Source organism: Tinamus guttatus, unplaced genomic scaffold, assembly GCF_059628265.1.
Source record: "Tinamus guttatus ecotype Peru unplaced genomic scaffold, ASM5962826v1 Tinamus_guttatus_pri_ptg001150l, whole genome shotgun sequence".
Lineage (NCBI taxonomy): Eukaryota > Metazoa > Chordata > Aves > Tinamiformes > Tinamidae > Tinamus > Tinamus guttatus.
In genome coordinates this window covers 227,337-240,634 of record NW_028289684.1, presented here as the reverse complement: position 1 = coordinate 240,634, position 13,298 = coordinate 227,337, and the positions used below count along the sequence as shown (strand labels likewise).

Here is a 13,298-nt window from a genome sequence, read left to right as displayed (position 1 = left end):
CACCGTATCCTGAGACTTAGGAGGGAGAGGGTTTGTGAGCAAGAGACCTGGTCTCTGCTCTGGCTCACAATTCCACACCTCAACTTCTCTATATAGAAACGGGGAACAGAACAGACTTGCTGGTTTTCTGGTGGAGGGATCATGTCACATTGCAGGGGGCTCCATTTGCCCTCATCCTGGAAACACCTTTAATAAAAAGCTCTGCTAACACAGGCTGCTGCACTAGGTTCACTAGGATTTCTTGCCTTTCGGACTCGTATTTAATGGCCGTAGGGTTCAAGCTTAGAAAGGCAAGTGCTACCTCCAGCAGTTCTCAACAAAACAGTGTTAGGCCTCTGCGCACTGAAACATATGACAACTTAGCAAATGTTGATAAAATTAATTTAAAACGGAATGAAAACACCTCTAGAACAGCTGAACGCCTGGTATAAGTGTCACTTGGTGCATCTTTTTTGTCCCTGCAGAATGAGTCACGAAGGTCAAAGTGCTACTGGTAGAAGTTGACTGGGGCTGTTCTGGGAGGGCAAAAACATGAATTATCAGATAACACCCGGTAACACTGAACATGAACTCAAGGTCTCCAGGACACAAGCTATCAGGTGGAATACTCTCCAGGCCTCACTTTCATAGTGGACCAGACACCATTTAGGTGTTAAAGGGAAGTGATGCCTTGTCTGACCCTCCTCCCTTAAGGTGGGAAGAAACACCTAAACAAGCCAAACAACCCAAACCAGTCGTGGACCTCACCAGTAAGAGTGTGTCCAGCTCTTGGGTGCTCTGAAAACAGCCCTTCCTAAGCTCATTGCACTGATTCCTTCAGAAAACAGAAGTAAAATATTTGGAAGCTGGATGGATGCATGGCAAACATGGACATTAATTTAAGTATTAATGGACACCAGGGAACTTTATTATTTTTGCATATGGCAGCAAAGCACCACTGAAGCACAATGTTTTCTTCACTCAATATATTATTTACTGCCTCAGACACAGAGTTATGAATAGAAAGTTGCTTTTTCATACAGCCTACTCGATTCAGTGTCCTCATGCAAAGTACTTGATATCGAAATGCACTGCTATAGAAGCAACTGGGATGGCAAACAGTGGGATATGCTGTAGGCAGATCAGAAAGGCAAAAATGTCTATTTATGTTCCATTATTTCCACAAGTAGAAATGCTGGAGGACCTGCTTTCCTCCCCAAAAAACAAGCAATGCTGAAACGGAATGAGTATTTTCACGTCATTTGACTTTCTGCTGAGGAAACAGGCATGAGCCCTTTATGACAGGGTCTCCAAAGCACTGCTTTGTCTGTAAGACTGTCTGACTCACAATTTCTCATGTTTTTAAAATAATAACAATTTAGTTAGTTGGCTGCAAGACCAGCAATACTTTATATCTGTGATTCAGTTTAAAGAATATTCACCATCTCCTTTTTTTTTTTAATGAAGAGAAAAATGGTTACGCTGCACATACTATTTTTCACCATAAAGATCATTCCGTTCAGCTCTAGAAAATGTTAGGACTGCCTTCTCCCCAATATCTTATTAATATCAAATGCAATTATGGAAAATCCAGAAGGTGGCCGGTATTCACCAATCGGCTCAGCAATTTGGGTTTTTTCATCCGATAGTAACATGCTAATTATGGCACTGGTGTGATTATTTCCCATTCATATCGGAAATTTTCAACACTGTAGGGAAATGACTAAATTAGAAGGGGAAAAAGAATCAAAAACCTTTTAAAATCAACATAACATTTTTGGATTTTATTTGCATCTCAGGCCCGCCAGGAACTGCGAGATGCAGCTCAGCAGCAAACATGCTCAAGGCTGCGTGTCCGCGTGTTTAGAGGCAGAACAGGAATTATCTCTCCGAAGGAAACACTTGGGAAAGGCGACGCAAGGCTATCTTGTTTACCCATTTTCACGCTTGTTCAGAGCATCCTCTGTTGCTTCACACTAATTTCACCCTTTTCCACTCGAGCAACGATGGTAATTAAGAAGGAGGAACTCCTCATGTATGGAAATAAGCCTCCGTTTGCAAGAGGAGGAGGATGGAAGTGCTGAAATGTCACTGCTGAGCTAGAAACACTGACGGCCCCGAGCAGGGAGCGCAAGCGACGCGGGCAGCAACATCCCACACGGCTGCTCTGCTCGGAGCAGAAATATCCCTGTTCTGGCTCCGTGGATTTCAATTTCTAGCTACCAGGTACCAGTTTCTAGGCAGGTACGCGTGCCAGAGCGCTGGTGTTGCCACACGGGGCTCCCCGCGCCCGAGGGCCTGCGGTGCGGCCTTGCAGCACTGTTTACACGGTGACTGCCCCTCACGGGCCGTCCCCATCCTCCCAACTCCCACCACCCTGACAAGCACATGAAAAACTGCAATTGAAAAACAAGCAACCAAACAAACTGCAGCTCTCCGAGGTGCCAGAGATGATCAAAGTAGCGGCAGGAAAACTTTAAGGCTTCCTTTGAACAACTCACTCCGTTCTGCCTCCGAAGCAGCAGTTTTCCTCCTGCTCCACAGTGGTCCCTGGGGATGCACAAGCAGCTCCGTGCCATCCACTGCAGGTGATGAAGAAAAGCCAGTTACTGCTCTACAACCTGCAGACATGAAACACCTAAGGGAATCGACACCCCCCGGAAGACACGTAGGTGTCCTCAGATCAGGAAAGAAGATTGAAAACAGCATCCGAACAACAGGCAGGACTTCTTGCAACAGGGCCAGGGACAGTATTGGAGCCTTTTGGGTGAAGCTTATGTTTCCACAGTCTTTTACAGCCACAGACATCCCCGTCTTGTTGATGGGTTTCACGTTCCCTCGGGACACTTGGGTTACCCATCACCGGGTAGGTAGAACCGTTTCAAACAAACAGAAGCTACATAAACCAAGAGCCTTTCACCTGAGAAAGAACAAGCCCTACCTGATATCTCACTGCCAATAACCAGGCGCTTTGAGTGTTTTTTTTTCAGCAGGCAGGAGTTTTGGGTCTGAAATGCACAGCCTAAGCACTGCCACCCTTGGTGGCCAGCATCAGCTTCAAGGGAACGGAGGAGCTCGAGGAAGCCAGTGGCCAGTTAAAGCAAGAGGAAAGAACGGGCAGGGCAAAGGGAGTGTAGGAGTGATCAGCACCAGATCCACAGAGCACATTAGAACCAACAGCTTAACTTGTAGGAACAGAGATAAACCTGGATGCAGGGGAATGCAGCCTCCATATTCTCCCTCCTGCCAAAGCAGCACTTTGGGACATCTACGGTGATTCCCAGAACCAAATCTCTAAATGTTCCCAAAGGAGAGACAGCAATTTGCTCCCAAGACGAAAGCCCACAGCAAGGGCCCTGCAAACCTGCAGCGGTTACGGCATCGACCCCAGTTTCTTCCCTGCTCATAAAGCAATATGGACATGCCAGATACCTGGAGTCCTGAGCGCAGTTATTTAAAACATCCAGCGCCCTTCACGCAGCACAAGTGACCGGGGAGAAGAGGTGGATTATGGTCTTGATAAAATATTCACATTAATTTGCTAGCTCTGAATCCAGACCACAAGGCTGCTTCCTCTCTGCTGATGCAACTGGGGTTTTTTGATTTTATTTTATTTTAATTAGCTCACCTCTTTTAAACAGAGACACAGCCATTTTCTTAAATATTTTCCTACATGCAACTGATTCTTAACAAAATATATATATATATAAAAGATAAACTTCAGAAGATAAGTCTCCATATATACATTTATAACCCACTTAAAGCACAGCACACATCAGGCTCAGATAATGCACCGCACGTGTTTCAAGAAGACACGCTTCCAATATTCACACCCAGTGACTAACCTACAACTAATAACACACGTAACAGCCAATTAACCTTAATGCAAAGAGTAAACACACTCATTGTGCCTGGACTGTAACAAAAACACTAAAACAAAACAACAACAAAAAGGCACATTCCAAAAAAGGGTTCATGCCATCATGAAGATGCATTCACGCCACATATGCCTGGTCAAGGTCTCAAGGGTCAGGGAAAAACTGTCATACTCAAGGTGCTGAATGTATATATATTAAAAGTAAGTTCCTGATTTACAATGCTACAATTGCAGAGCATGTATCCACGGGAGATGCACAGAATTCCAGCAGAAAAGACAGACTTACTGTTTGACTGATTACATACAATTATTATTGTATGTAATATATCTTTATATATAATAGGAAATAACACTGAAATGCTTAAAAAGAAACACAGTGAGAGGGTGAGGAATAGAATGGTTACCCATTGAAGTGTTAGTATAATATTTGCCTGGCACCTTAGGGAAATAAATATTTGCTTGCTATGTTTTCAAGAGAGACATTTCATGAAAACTTCATTTATTTATCAAATATAACAATAAATATCATTATTATTATAAAAAAAATAAATATCATAGCAGAGAATGTGTGAGCCTGGCTTAAGGTGGCCCTCAAGCAAATCCAGAGGTCCATGAACAACCATCCTCATCCTTCTCACAGGAGCAAACTGATGCTTTGGTGCCTTATAGGAGGAAAGAGACTGAAAATAATCTCAAGGCACCTATTTAGGAAAGGAAGAATTAAAATATACTGACGGAGCAACAGGTCGGAGCATCCTCAACTCGCAGGAAACCCATCCTAGCTAATCCATCTGCCCCTTGCCTCATTTAATATTTAAGTGCTCTTTATTAAGCTTATCCCACCTAGGTGCTGCTCTTCACTAAGCACAATCCATAAGTCAAATTCCAAACTCCTCTACCCTGTTTCTCACATGGCCCTCTCAAGAATCCGTATATTAAAACATACAAACAAAAAAAACCCCCAAGTAAGATAAAACCAACAAACGGCATTCCTCCTAAAACAGCCAGAACATGCATCCCTAGCAGCTCCTCCAAAAAACTCACTGCTTGGAGAAAAGAATTGAGGGATGCCCCATGGCCAGGCTGATTTTTCTGGGCATTACTGGATGGGAGCATTTGGGTGGAGCAATAACGGAAACTTTTGCAACCTTAACTACAAGCTGTTTTTTCCAAGCAAGCACTAACACACATGGGGGGGTCTGGCACTGCATTAAGAGCAGAGCTATCGCTCAGTATGTGGAGCATTATAAGCGCCATCACTACAGGAACACACTTTAGGAGGTTCGTTTTTCAAGTGGTTTCTATTTCTGCAAAAAAAAATATGCAGTAGGAGGAGGGAAAGAAGAGACAGATGAAAAGGGAGTTGAGTTAAATGCACAGCTATCATGTATGTAGGGAAAAGAGAGGACATCCACATACAGTGTCACTCTGGAAAGAGGAAAAAACATGGATTTTTTTTTAAATGTAAGAGTGTAAATGTCCTCCACGCAAGGATGAGCCATACTGCAATTACTGTAACTACATCTGGTGACAAACCAACCACTTTGGCTCTACTCTTGTGCCATGTGTCATCACCAGCTCCTCTAAATCCAGCCGAGTCCTCCTCCAAGCAAGGCTTCTCAAGCGATTTTTGCTTCATGCTTAAAACACAAATGGAGTGAGTTTGCATTGTTATTTCGAACATTTGTCCAGAAAAAAAAAAAAGAAAGAAAAAAAAAGAAAAAACAAACAAACAAAGAAGGGGACAAGACTTTTTTTTTTTTAATTAGAAACATCGCCCGTCTCCTACCCAACAAAGCAAACGAAGTCATCACAGCTGCAAGAGGAAGAGAGATGCTGCAGCTCAGCACCACGAAGCCTGTCGGTCCTGCAAGCACCAGCGAGCAGGGTCTCCTCCAAATTCGCCTCCCCAGAAGGACCTAGATTCACTCCACCTAGAACTAGTGCCAACGTTACAAGCTGAGCCACGCTAAGCCTCCTATTTGGTTTGTGCAGAGAGAGAAGGACATCCGGGAGCGATTCGGAGCCTGCGTGGGACGGGCCATTCCCTGCAGTAACAGATCTGCCATGGCTCCTGGCCATCCAAGCACCCTCCCGTGTTCCAGGGCCATGCCAGCTCCCAGCACAGGGTGACAATAACTTGCGCTCTGCACGGGATGAATCCCCCTCGTGCCTTTTTGCACACAAACCAGGTAGAAAAGATAACAAGAATAACATGGGATGGGAGACAGGAGGCTGTAGCAAAAAGCAACCAGCGTCCCCAAGTTCGCTCGCAGTTACACAAGCTGAAAAGGCAGAACAGGATGATGGTCATGAGCGGGGGGGAAATGTCTGTTCCCATCTTCTGCCTTTTGTTTGCATGGTTTTCCACAGACTCTGAATTATTTGTGGCCATTCCCAACAGCCTCCTGAGCACTAGAGCCCTGCCTGTGTCTGACAGCAAACAAGCAGCCCGGTCCCCAGAGGGGCCGAGCAGCCACAGCTCTCGCTGAATATAAACAGGTCTTGAAGGGCTCACCACCTCTGAGGACGCGGCCTCGCATTTGGAAACTGCAAACCCCACATTTAAACCCCTACCTTGCTCTGAGCAGCAGCATCCTCCTTATTTTTTCTCTGCTGGTAACACGGGAAAAGGCTCCCAGAGGACTGAACTCTGCCTGACACCCTGATGCGAAGCACAATGCACAATCCCGACCTGCTCCACGAGCAAAGAGGCAGAGGCCATGATGAGAGGTGGCTTCAGGCCCACATCTTCAGGTTACACCTTCAATAGCAACTGCAAACCCAAGTTTTTGGTATTTCAGTAGCTACGAGACTAGCAGAGGGAGCTGCTTTTACATAGTAACACCATAGTAACCAAGGCAGAGGATAACGCATCGAGCATAGCTTGTATACACACGGGCGCCTCGTTTTTGGAGGGGAAGGAGGTCTAACTAGGGAAAGACAAACCTTCCCACTATGGAGACAGCCAGGTTTGGAGGGCAATATTTGTACAAAGGAGAATGTGTGACCCAGGGCTGCTTAACTCCCTCTCTCTCACCCGCTGCCGGTTCTGGGTTTGCCCAGGGCAGGTTCTCAGAGACCCGATACCAACCTCTGCAGGGTGCTGATGAAAGACAGAAGCCCAAGTGCTTTACGGATAGAGACGAGTTACCAGGAGCGACTTTGGGGCTTGGATCTGCCGCAGCTCCCTGGCTGCGTCCGGGACGGTGCAGCTGAGCCCTGCCAGAGAAACCTGTGCTAAGCTCCAATGCCTCTATAATGTAATTCAGACAAGCTAGAGATCAGGCTGCATGCAGCCTTGGAGAAAATAGCTGAAATAAAACACAATCCCACCCCAAAGGTGGGTCAGGGCTCTTCAAATGTGCGGGCACAGACACGGTGCAAGTTAGTGCAAGGAATTAAAAGGAAATAATAACAGGCTGAGATGGACGGCTCTCTTTTCTGAGCTACGGATCCCAAGTTTTACAATAGGTCGTAGACCCAACTGAGTTTATATAAGTTATCACTAAATTGCAGTTTTCCTCTACGGTAAATAAAATGTAATCTCCAGTTTGTTTGCTTCTGATCTTGTTTTGTTTTTATTTCTCCTCCCTCTCCATCTCTTAAAGAGAAATTGGCTTCAAAGAAGCTGTTCCAGATAATGAAGTAAACTTCTGGCTTGATACCCATGGCAAATTGCTTCTTAAAATGTCTTTGGACACGGAGATCCTCGGTTGCGGCTGCAGGAAGAGGAGGTGGCCGGGAGGAACGGGGCTGAGCTAGATCCCTGCCCCGCCGGAGCGGCCGCCCCGCGCTGGACGGATGAGGAGAGCTCGCGGCGAGGCGGGCGCCTTCTCCGTTTGGGGCAGAAAATGAAAAAGTGCATCTGAACAGCAGCCCACAGGGGTGTTTTCTGGTTGTAGTTTAATGAGTCTGACCTCTCCCCAAGAGCTGGGGAAGGAGAGAATCCTTTACAAAAATATCTGTTGCTTGAGTTTTCCAAGAGCCCATGAGCAATGAGTCCCTCCCACACTCCGAACCGGAGAAGGGAGCTGAACCCCGGAGCGGGATCGTGCGTGGTCCCTCTGCAGGGGTGCCGGGGGATGCACCAGCGGCATCCCCGCATCCCGCGGGATGCGCATCCCGCTTGGCGAGGCGCTCGCGAGGAGGCCGCGGGCGGCTGGCACCACGCGTCCCGGTACGTGGTGGGACTTTAACCCGCAGCCCAAGGGCATTTGATTAAACCACCCTCCCCGGGCAAGGCAGGAAGGGCAGCGTCACCACTAAAGAAGAGCTGGAAATCAGGAACCGGCAGCCCGGGATTCGGTCTCCGTCCGTCACGGATCCCTGCGTGACCTCGGGCCAGCCCCTCCGCAGCATCCCTGCTTCCCTACCTGCGACAGGAGGGCGATGTCACCTGCCCGCTCCCGCTCGTCCTGCGGCTGGTGCCACCACAGCGGGTGCCACCTGCTCGCTCCGTGCCAGGGCCACCAGGCAACCCCTAACTCGCCCTCCTGCACCCAAAACGGACACGGAGGGTCCCAGGAGACCCGGCGATTTCGGCCCCCGCGGCTCAGCCGGACCCAGCGCGGCCGGAGCCTGGGCCGGAGGGAGAAGTGGCCGAAGCAGCGCGGGGCGCGGGGAGACCCTCGAAGGGGGCCGGGCGGGCGGAGCGGCGGCGCCCGGGACGGTGCAACCGGGACGGGCAGCGGCGCCGGGGGCAGCGGGCAGGGGCCGGGCCGCCCCGGGGCGAGGTGAGCGCGCAGCGGGGCGCGGCGCCCGCCCGGGACCCCCCCGCGGGCCGCCCCGCTCGGCACTCACCCGCGGCGGCTCCCCGGGCCGCCGTGGCGGCGCGGTCCGGCCCGGTGCGGTCCGGCGCGGTGCGGTCCGGCGGCCCCGGCCCCGGCGGCGAGCGCGGGGCGGGCGGGGACGGGCGGCGAGCGCGGGGCGGGCGCCGCCGAGCGCGGGCATTGGCGGCGGGAGCGCGCGGGGCGGGCGGGCGCGACACACAGCGGCATCAGCGAGGCTCCATGACCGGGCGGTGACGTCAGCGGGGCCGGGGCGGTGCGCGCGCTTGCGCGGGGATCGGCGCGCGCGGGCACCGGGTACCGGCACCGGCACCGGGTACCGGCACCGGGCACCGGCACCGGGTACCGGCACCGCGGTCAGCGCCCGCGCGGGGAGCGGGCCCCGCCGCACGCACCGGGAAGGGCAGCTGGCACTGGCAGCGGCGGCTCCATGCACCAGGCCCGTGCATGAGAGCGGGCCCCGGGTACGGGGCGAGCAGCAGGCACCGAGAGGGGGATTGAGCCCCGGGCCGGGGCTTTCGCCGTGCTCCGTGGTGGGATCGGCTGTGAGCAGCTTGGGTGAGCGCAGTGCGCAGTTTTATACCACCCGTCTTGAAATAAGACACCCACTTTAAGCAAAAGTTTGGAATCTTCCCCGCTGCATTAATGTGTCCTGCCCCTTCCCCTGGACCCAGGGCTGTTGCTCAAAGGCCTGTTTTGCTGCTGTAGTAAGATGCACTTTAGCTAAACCCTGGGGTATTGTCAGCTTTAGCCCGTGGACCCTGCCTGTGTCGGTGGCACCTTGTGCCAGGGAGGAGCGCAGGGACCTCCCGTTCTGCAGGGGGGAGGAAGTGCCGCTTTCTGTTTTTAGGCAAACTTAAGCCCTTTTTGCTTACAGAAGAGCTGAGGACTTTTAGCAGGTTTGAAAAGGGAGACGGATCAGGAGGCTCCCAGCAAGGGCCCTCGCAAAGGGGAGAGATGGTCTGCGAGCCGCCCGGGCCGCGGCGCTTGCTCGCGCCCTGCCTGCGATGGGCAGTGGTGGGTGGCGTTTCCTCATTTCCTTCTCTTCAGGCTAAATGACTTTTCCACCCACTCCATCACATGCCAGGCCAGTCTGACCTGATTCTCCTGGGAATATGGGGAAAAAAAAAAAAAAAAAACCATCCTGTGCTTTGCAGTTGATTTTCGGGCTGCGAGGCCGGCACGCAGGGCCAGACTCCGGGAGCTGCATCCCGCTCCAACTGAGCGGCACGGCTGATCCTCGCTGCCTTCTGCTTTTGCCAGCTGGGAATTTCTCCCATCCATCTGCATTGATGCCATATGTCTTTCTCCCTGTGTCCCCGTGGCTGCGTCACCTCTTTTGCCAGTGCCGCAGCTCTGTGCTGATCCGGGAAGGAAATTGGAGTCCCTGCAAGGCCGGATGACAGCGTGGCAGGAAATGCCGGCCTGGCTGGGCTTCCCCACTGTCTCTTCTCTCCGAGAAGGAGACAGGGGCTTGGGAAAGCCCTTTCCTATCCAACCCCTCCAGCCTGGTGGGACTCCCTGGACAGACAGCACTGGCGGGGGAGGCCAGGATTGCTCCCAAGAGGATGCATGTAGTTGAGCAGCAGCCTCCTGCAGTGTCCGATGGCCTTGGCAGCCTGACTGGGACTGGGGACAGGCCTCCCCGGTCCAAGAGCCTGCTTGCCAAGTGCTAGTCTAAAATGAGCCGGAGCTGACGTGCTGTGACAAGGTGTCACGGTGCCTGAGGGGGTCACAGCCTGGAGTGCCCAGGCTCAGGTCTAGGCTGCAGGCTCCCAGTCTCCTTGCTGGCTGCAAATGAGGGAGTGCCTGGTCACTAACCAGGGGGAACGACCACAGTCTGACACAGATCTCTGACTCATCAGCTTGCCATCATCCTTACCTGTATCCATCAGCCACACCTGTATCGGAGAGTTGAGCAAACTGCCGCACAGGGCAGTGTGTGACTTGCCTGGGAACATGTGGTTCTCGGTGCCTACGTGGCACTTCTTCAGCTCAGCCCCAGTTAGCTGGGACAGCGTGGGTGTTGTGGGCCCTCCTCCTCAGTGGCTAAGGAGGTCCTAAGCAGCCACCCTCTAGACTGGGCTCTCCCTAGTCCACTGAGATCTAGAAAGGCTCAACCTTCATAAAGCTTTTTTTTTTTTTTTTTTTTTTCCTTTTTTTCCTTTTTTTTTGGAGGGGGGGGGGTAATTTTCCTTTTTTAACATTCTCCTTCCCCCCCACGGAAAAGAGTAGAAAGCTGCAATGAGGGATAGGGAGAGGTTAGGTGCTGCCCCGGGTGAGGGATGCGGAGCGTTTCTGGGGCACAAGGAGCAGGCAGGGATGGCTGGAGAGATGAGGGAGGAAAAGGAGAAGTCGCCACCATGCGGTGAGATCTCTGCGGGGCTCCCCAGAGCCCACCAAAACTGACCCTCAAATTTACGGCTCTTGAGGGTCAGCTAAAAATATCCCCAGAATCACCCCAAAACTGCACATTCTGGCAAAGGCTCATTCCTGCATGTAAAAACCACATGCCAAAGCCATGATAAACCCACATTCCTCCAACTCCAAGCCTGGCCAGTGTTGTTAAAATGCAGCAGCCCTTACAGCCAGGAGCAATTAAGGAAGCAACCCAGCAATTATCCATACCTATATGACCAGGCATGCATGTAAAGCTGGGGAGGAGAAGAAATAAGTATCCAGCATGGACTCCAGCAAGATAGTTCCCATAGCTGGACTACACCATCTTACCTGGGCACAAATATTGCCCCTCAGCCCCATCTGCCATGATCTGAAAGTCTCAGAAAGGAGAACATTCCTGGGAAATTCCAGCCTGGTAGGTCCCACTGCAGTAGTCTTGCAAACTCTGATTTGGGAAATGAATGAGAGAGGAAGGAAGGAATCTTTCCAACAGGGCATGACATTTGGCAGCGCTGCCTGGAGCCACCGGAGTAAGAGAGCTGGTTGCAATGACACACAGCTGCTCCCATCAGCAGTGTCAGCTGCTGCCAGCAGATCCACCCTCGGGGCCTCCCCAGAGCCCTCATAGGCTCCACAGGAAGCATTGCACTGGGGATTTGATGTTCTTTAAGAGACGGGGCCCTCCCCTTGCTCAGGTGAGAGGAAGGAAGAGGCAGGTAAAGAGGTGGAGCTGAGGGTAAGGTAGTGCTGCTGGAGAAGGCAGTTCCTGGGATTTTTAGGTCAGCTTTGCTCCTGAGCTGAGAGTGCACTGGAGTTACACTGCTGCCCAGGTAATGGGGACAGGTCTCTCAGTAGGGTGCCTGGGAAGATGACTTGGCAGTGTGGGCATGGTGGCTTTTGCTGTGGTGTGACAAGCTGCAATGTGCCAGTCCCTTTGCTACCTGCTCAGAATGGTCCAGGAAAGGAAGGCCTGGGTTGCTCCTGCTTTTGCAGGAGCTGAGCAAGCAGGTCACATGTTAGCAAGGTGCCTCACTTATTCTGGGAGGCTTTTTGGCTGGGGAGGTGGCCTGTGAGGCTTGTTGCCTCTTCCCCCTCTGTGAGGGCTGGGTGGCAGAAGGCTGTCCCTACTCATCTTGGGGTGATCCACTGAAATAGGATCTGAGCCTGGACATGGATCACAGCTTGCCCTGGGTGGGCTAGGTGCTGGGCTAGGTGTATGCAGTATCGGTGTATGCAGTGTCCTGTTAAGGTCCATTGGAGCTCTTGAGCTGCTGGTGTCCTCCTGCATTTGCCACCCCAGCAGGGACTGGCTGGGGGGTATGTGCAGAGTCTGCAACAGCACCGGGATTTGCAGGGGGTGCCCTGGTTGAGGTATGTGCTGTGAGGGCCCTGTGGTAGTTGGGGGCAGTGGGGCTGTCTCTCCATTCCCCATTGGCACAGCTGTTTCTCCATGACTCTGGCCTGGCTTCCACCCTTGCCTTGTGTCATTTCCTAAACTTGCCTCAGCGCCTACTTGGGGTGTCATGAATGTGTTTGGGGAGGCCCTGCAGTGAAGCAGCTGCATGAAGTGGTGGCTGGTCCCCCAGACCCAAGAGTCTGCAGCGTGTCACACACTGGGTCACTCTGCAATGTGCTTCGTTGGGGGCTGCGGTGGCCCCACAAATGTTTCACACGATGTGGGGCTGTTTGAGGGGGGTCATTCCTAATGTCTGTCACCCCCTGGCTCCCTGCATTATGGGGCTTTTTCCTCCCTGTTTTCCCCCCTCCCCGCCATGCCTTCCAGGTCCATCCTGGTGTCTATCCTGGGCTAATCCCAGCTGGGAGCCTGCCAGCAGGAGGGCTGGCCCTGGGTGTTCGCACTGTCCTCCTGGTGCCTCCTGTGTGCACTACAGGAAGGCAGCGCAGGGCCCTGCCTGGCAGCAGGGCCAGGGAACGCCGGGCTCAGCAGGACCGTGCGGGGGAGCCTCATCCCGTGACGCTGGCCCATGTGGCGCTGACGGAGCCACTGAAGCTTCTGGAGCTGCCCGGCACTGGCCCCCCTGCCCGCACAGGGCCGCTCAGCCACGGCGGGGTTTGGCTCATTCTCCACTGTTGCTGCACAGGAGAGGAGCAGAGGGAACATGGAGCTGGATTCGGTGCGGAGCTGCCTCCGGCAGGGACCCAAGAGATGCCTGGGAGCAGGGAGGACGTGAGCCTGTGTGAGGCGGGCTGGAGGCAGCCAGTGCCTGCCAGGGCAGAGCGGCCATCGGGCA

General features: G+C 52.4%; 1 protein-coding gene across 1 annotated transcript in view; it reads right to left on the bottom strand.

The window, feature by feature from the left end:
• ZHX3 (zinc fingers and homeoboxes 3) overlaps positions 1 to 8,716 on the bottom strand; it is a 44,018-nt gene extending 35,302 nt beyond the window's left edge. Inside the window, exon 1 of the mRNA XM_088538716.1 lies at positions 8,660 to 8,716. The gene's annotated coding sequence lies outside the window, so the exon portion shown is untranslated. The remainder of the gene's footprint in view (positions 1 to 8,659) is intronic.
• Positions 8,717 to 13,298: the final 4,582 nt, after the last annotated feature.